The sequence below is a fragment of the Lissotriton vulgaris genome, chromosome 9 (genome assembly GCF_964263255.1).
Source record: "Lissotriton vulgaris chromosome 9, aLisVul1.2, whole genome shotgun sequence".
Lineage (NCBI taxonomy): Eukaryota > Metazoa > Chordata > Amphibia > Caudata > Salamandridae > Lissotriton > Lissotriton vulgaris.
The window spans coordinates 23,064,415-23,071,442 of NC_141697.1; positions in this window are offsets into that span (position 1 = coordinate 23,064,415).

Below are 7,028 nucleotides of genomic sequence, written 5' to 3' on the forward strand. Positions count from 1 at the left end.
GTCTTCCCAGCTTTGTTTGCTAATGCCGGGGTCCTGAGATATTACTTCTGCGTGGTTTAGTTTATTAATAATGCCCCAGAAGTCCCTTGTGTTGCGCTTCTTACTGGCTACTAGCAATTTCGCCCACGTTTCTTCCTTCCGTTTGTTCTTGGCTTTCCACACCATTTTACAATACTTTTTTCTCATACTCCTAACAAGGGAGTAGGTTAGTGAGGAGCGCTGGATGTTACTCCTTATTGCCTTCCGTTGCACCTGGGCAAATTTTCTCTCTTCCTGTTTTAGTTTGTTATTAAACCATGGTTCCCGAAAAACTAGTGGGAATTGAGTCTTGCAGAGCTGCTCTGGGGAAGTACTTTGTATGCTTCCAGTAGAGCGTGTGGGCCTAGGATAGCTGGAGTCTTGCAGAGCTGCCCTCTAGAAGTACTTGGTATGCTTCCAATAGAGTGCATGGGCCTAGGATAGCTGGAGTCTTGCAGAGCTATTCTCTGATGTACTTTGTATGCTTCCAGTACAGTGTTTGGGCCTAGGATAGCTGGAGTCTTGCAGAGCTGCTCTCTGATGTACTTTGTATGCTTCCAGTAGAGTGCATGGACGTAGGGTAGCTGGAGTCTTGCAGAGCTGCTCTCGGGGAGTACTTTGTATGCTTCCAGTAGAGTGTGTGGGCCTAGGATAGCTGGAGTCTTGCAGAGCTGCCCTCTAGAAGTACTTTGTATGCTTCCAAAAGAGTGCATGGGCCTAGGATAGCTGGAGTCTTGCAGAGCTATTCTCTGATGTACTTTGTATGCTTCCAGTACAGTGTTTGGGCCTAGGATAGCTCAGTCTTGCAGAGCTGCTCTCTGATGTACTTTGTATGCTTCCAGTAGAGTGCATGGACGTAGGGTAGCTGGAGTCTTGCAGAGCTGCTCTTGGGGAGTACTTTGTATGCTTCCAGTAGAGTGCATGGGCCTAGGATAGCTGGAGTCTTGCAGAGCTGCTCTCTGATGTACTTTGTATGCTTCCAGTAGAGTGCATGGGTCTAGGATAGCTGGAGTCTTGCAGAGCTGCTCTCTGATGTACTTTGTATGCTTCCAGTAGAGTGTGTGGGCCTAGGATAGCTGGAGTCTTGCAGAGCTGCCCTCTAGAAGTACTTTGTATGCTTCCAGTAGAGTGTATGGGCCTAGGATAGCTGGAGTTTGGTACAAAGGCGGCCACCCCAAGAGCCCATGGGAGTTTGGTTCAAAGGCGGCCACCCCAAGAGCCCATGGGAGGTTCAAAGGCGGCCACCCTAAGTGTCTGAGTGTCATCTAGTCTCTCTCTTGTGATAATTTCAGCCTCTGATCTCTAGAATCGCTGTAATTACACAAAACGTTGCAAAGCCCATTAAAGTGACCACAAGTTAGCCTTTAATGGTTACATTATCCCATAAGTGTCTTGAGATTTCTGTGCTATATTTACATTTTTTTCTCTCTGTTCTTGTTTTAGACTGCTTTCTTTAAATAGGTTTGAATACCTGATTTGTCAAGGGGTCTTTGTGTATTCATTGTGCTGAAAGCCAGGCCAGTGTTTTTGTTCTTTTTTTGGACTCGTAGGTATTGAGTCATCGACATTTGAATGCTTAAACTGGAATATGACGACTTGAAGCCTTTTGAGCATATTTGTGTCAATATGTCAGAGTTTGGGTTGCTCAATGACGTGTTTTTTATGTCTCGCCTGTCGATGCGCATGCGCATCGAGCTTGCGAGACTATGGGGGCTTAAACAGACTTTAACCAACTTGCAAGGAATCGTGGCGATTCCTTGCAGTGCCCGTGAAATTCAAGCTCAATGCGCATGCGCATTGAGCTTAAAAGCGCGTGCACATGCCCCCAGCCGCCTGCCTTGCATGTCTTTTCCCTCAGGCGCACTCCTCCCACACCCCCGCTCCGCCCCCTCCCCTGCCTGCCGTGTCGCATTTCGAATCGCCGTCTGTTCCCTCAGCCGCACTCCAGGCCCCTGCCGCTTTCACACCCTCTCCCCGCTCCGCCCCCTCCCCTGCCCGCCGTGTCGCATTTCTCCTCCCCCTCCCCTTCTCTGCCTTCCCTCCGTCTTGTTTTTTTTTTACCCGCTCCGCCCCCTCCCCTGCCCGCCGTGTCGCATTTCTCCTCCCCCCTCCCCCCCCCCCCCCCCCCCCCCCTTCTCAGACTGTCCGAAATAAGGTCTTTAAAATCTGGCGATTTTAGAAACAAGCTCGTATGATACATAAAGGCCACTTTACATCTAATTTGAATTAAGGCTGGCAATACGCCGGACAGGTGGTCTCGGCAGATAATTCGCGTAAGTCAACAATTTGTAGGAGTTATAGGAAAAGAGCATATGGTTCGATCCACTTAACACGTTAATTTGCACAGCGCCTAGGCATCCAGCGTCAGGACATGCATTGGCTACCATGTGTTTCCTAACCAACTTCATTCGGGATTCTGAGGTTCCGGGATGTTACGGGCCATGTGTGCAGTAAACAGAAGTGCTGCCACAGCTTATCAAACACTCCTCCCTCATATAAAGTTAATGTATTTCGCCCAAAAAACTTGTAACCCATTAGTTTACGGCTAGGGATCTACAACAAGCAGCAGCGACATCTCAAGTGCTCACTAGTCTACCACACTCTAGAGTTGAGAGCACAGCACGCCAACAAGACGCAAGTAGTATTGGGAAGGGGGTGTTGTTAAGAGGATATTACTGGCAAACAAACAAATACACAGTTATGTAATAAAACCATTCACGTATGTTACTTCCCTCAAGAGCAACAAGGCAGTTGACATCGACTTCCAGTGTCCATATCCATTCAAAAGGCCAATTAATTTACAACGCGAGTAAAAAGTTTAATCAGATTTGTTGAGCTTTTATGTAGCAGTGTTAATGTATGCTCAATACGAGTCTGCCCTACTCCAAAAACGTTTAAACTGTATTTATTTAATCAGGCAAGGCAATTGGTACACAATATAGGCAAAACACTATCACATGGCTTTCACTATTTACGACTACTGACAAATACATGTCAGTGATGGTCATGCGGTTTACAGATGGATACCGTGCAATTTTCGTCCTTTTAAAATAAGCTAAATTGCATAGTGATCCACCCGACAACAGCAAAACATACATGGGGCCAGATTGACTGAAGCCCGACGACAAGCCCACCTTTCCTCCACAGGCCGGGACAAGTGCAATACTTTAAACATAGTCACAAGTAATGCAACAAATCCCCACCCATGGAGAAGTCAGCATGAAACAACAATCAATTTTGCATGGATTTGCACAGCGACCTACCAGCAGGCTGGATGCAAACCTGCAAAACTAACCATAACAGCATGTTGTGTGTTCCTCTGATCTTTTTTCCAGCACTTCACTTGCACTAAAACAGAAATTCGACGGATTCGCTTGTTAAAATGTGAGAACTATTGCATTTTGTTCATGCATTTACCAGGGTCTCTGCACCAACTGTAATTTGAGCGGCAATGCCCCTATTTCTTTACACCCATTATTTTACTCGTTATAGCAAGTACATAGCTGAATTTGAACAGACTCGTTCTTTTATTAGATGAATACATCTAAGTCACGTACATACAAAACATGTTGCTTTACAAATGCTATAGGTGTCACATTTGAAAAAGTTTAAAGTATTGGCATTGTAAATGACAAAGCTATTAATTTGGCTATTTTCAAGACCAACACATTAAAAAAAATTGTCATTTACAAAACCAATAGCTCCAACTTTTTTAATGCGAGACCTGTTGCATTTCCAATGCTTATTTTCTACTTGCCACTTCTCTTCGTAATCTAGTTGTTAATACAGGGGAATGCCGGATGGGCACCTTTCTTACATACACCTCAAAGTATTTGATGCTAGCTTTTCTGATGATGACTGGTAAACCAGCAAGACGTTTAGTGGCTCCGCTGCGATGAATATTGGTGCAGGATTGTTCAACACCTGCGATACACTGCAGTCGGCAGCGAGATGATGTAAACTTGCCTCCCACCTGAGTTAATCCACCCACTGTTAGGCTTAGCCCTCGGTTTTTCCTTTTTGGGGTTCCCCTTCCTTCTTGGACCTAGTAGTCGAGGATAATCTTGCAGAAGATGGAGTGATACCACACCAGCCTGGCATCTGTCGGGCAGTGTACAGGGTGCAGTCTTTTTCCTCCCAAAGCCCCACCAAAGTTTCTTGAGGTTGCACCTTGTAGCCCCTTTGGACTGATTATTGGGTTACTTGTACTGCACCAGTTGCCTTTGGGTTTGCTGTAGGGTGGGTTTTGATATCTTCTCGTGAGCAGGTATTTAATTCCTCTTCCTGCCCATGTGACCCTAGACGACACAAAGTTAAAAGCCAACTGTCTAACCCCTGCCAACGTCTCCTACTTCCTGTACATGGTGTAGGGAGGGGAGTGGAGCTATGTGCTTTGGTTTAGGAAGTAAAACATATTCTGTTTCCTGTAAAGACTCCCTTCTTACGAGGTGAGGGGTTAGCTGATTTTGTGCACCGAATACATGTGTAGAACATAAAAATATCACACCTGCACCAAGAGCTAGAAATGTTGGTTATTGTTGTCTCGTTTTCTGAGTCACAGATCAACCCCCCTTCACTGCAGCCATGAGTATGGAAAGCATGCTCTTAAAGACCCTTTCCTATAGCTAGTTCTCACCCCATACAGCTGTCACTTGTCTGACTACAGGGCGCGGCTTCCCACCTCTGTATGAGAGAATGGATTGAAATGACTTAGTCAGCAGGAGAGGCATGAGTGAAAGAAGTTGAAGAAGCATGATCTATGGAGAATGGGAGGCAGACGGAGAGGTGTGGGTTCAGAGTCTGGTTGACTAGGAGGGAGGGGGAGTAGCAAGGTACAGTTAGTTTCTTAGGGAAAGAGAGGTTAGACTAAATACGAAAGAATGTAAAGCAAATCCTGTGCACACGTTTGTAAATTATTCAGTTCTTAAGTGAGAACTCAATGCATAAAATGAAAGTTCAAAAAATGAGGCCGAGATCCTGCGTTGTTGAAAGTATGTTTATGCTTCAGTCTAGATCAGTACAAACGAAAAACAACGCTGGGGGTAGTGTAACTAGTTAGCGGAGGAATCTCGTTCATTATCGGAATTAACCAGACAAATCGCTCCACCAACTAAGAACGGCCATGCACCACCACCCACCGAATCGAGAAAGAGCTATCAATCCTTTCCGTTACGTGACCCCCAGCGTTGTTCTTCGTTGCTGCAACCCGCGGGGCTCCCTCAGCTCACGGGAGCCCCGGACACTCCCCGCACGCTCCATGCCCCAGGCAAAGTTGGCCGCACGCATGCTCAGTGCGTAAGAAATGCGTGTGTGTTCCTGTGAATACGCGCGTTGCGCGCTTTCAGTTTCCTTACCCCCGTCGGCTTGTTTTTCTTTCAAGCGTAAAAATGTCTGAGACCCGGACACCGCAACGTGATGTATAATTATTATGAATTGTCCGCGTGCATTCATCTGTGGACAGGCATATGGTTACATGCACGGCTGTCTCACGCAACACACACAAAATGCTACCCACATACCCTTTCTGCTACACACAACACGCACATGCAGACACCACTTTGTATACACGTCGCAAACTGACACAACACAAGCCAACGTCGCCTTACACTTACATGAAACACCACAACACTGACACACGTCTACAAAACACACAAGCCACAAGACATCGCACCACACACACATGCATGAAACTCCACACTGCAGGCATATGGCTCCAAAGAACGGCCATCTCCCGCAATTCACACAAAATGCTACTCACAAACCATCTGTATCTCTCTCAAACACACACACAAACACGCACACACCAACACAACTCAGGCCATCGTCACCTCACACAGCACAATCGTAACTCACAACAGACTCAACTAGACAAGGCACTGCCACAGCAACAAACACACAACACATTCCCCACGACACATTGCACACACCCCTCAGCAGGCCAGCGATCCACAAGTGCACTCTGAGACGTTGCCCACACACAACGGACACGCACACATTCCACAGCACATGCACGCCCATTAGAAACATCCTGCTGCTATCGAGCCCACCCCTACAACACAGGCGCACTCACAAGTTCCCAACCACGCACAAACTCAAAGCGCACGCACCCACAAGCCATGCAGAGCATGAGAGTGCCAGCCCTCGGCCCCACAGCCACGTCTCGCCACGGAACCCCCAGGACAGCAGCCCCCGCCGCTGGCACCCACAGAGTGCCCTTCACAGCTCCCAGAAGCCCCTCACCTGCAGTCTAAGTGTCCCGGGGGTCAGCGGGGGAAGTGGGCGGCTGGTAGTGCCAGAGACAGGCGGTGCAAGGGCTGGAGGCAGCAGTCGAGGCTGGGAGTAGAGAAAGTTTTGTGGAAGATGCAGCTCGGCTTTACAGTTCGCCACAGGCAGCCACATCACCCTCTGCAGCAGGGAGGGTGGAGGGTGAGCAGTGTGCAGGAGAGGCCACGGGGTGCCACACACCGCACGGGGTCCAGTCACATCACGCACAGGGGGCCCAGCGCTGCACGAGGCTCCCTGCAGGCGTTGGGGCCACTGGGTGCCACCCACTGCACCCGGGGCACAGTCACCTCACGCACACGGGGGGCAGGGCTGCACAAGGCTCCCTGCTGGGCTTGGGGGCAATGGGGTGCCACCCATAGAGGTCCGCAGAGCATGTCCTGCTGGCGTGGGGGGCACTGAGTGTCACTCACCGCACGTGACCCAGTCATCTCACGCACACCTGGCTCCGGGGCTGAGTCGTCTCCCTGCTGGGCGTGGGGACCACTGCCTGGGTGCCACCCACCACACAGGACCCATTGGCGTGCAGGATAAACTTTGGAATGCTGCAGAAATATGTCATTAATATTTCCACCATAGTAGCTGCTTACAAGTTAAGAGAGGATGTGGTGTTATGGCCAGAGTTGCCTACTTTCGAACTGGAGAACACGTTTCAAGTGTCAGCGTTTAATCAACATCCTGTGATTTTGAGCAAATGACAATCTCCAGTGCCTAAAAAAAAAACAAGC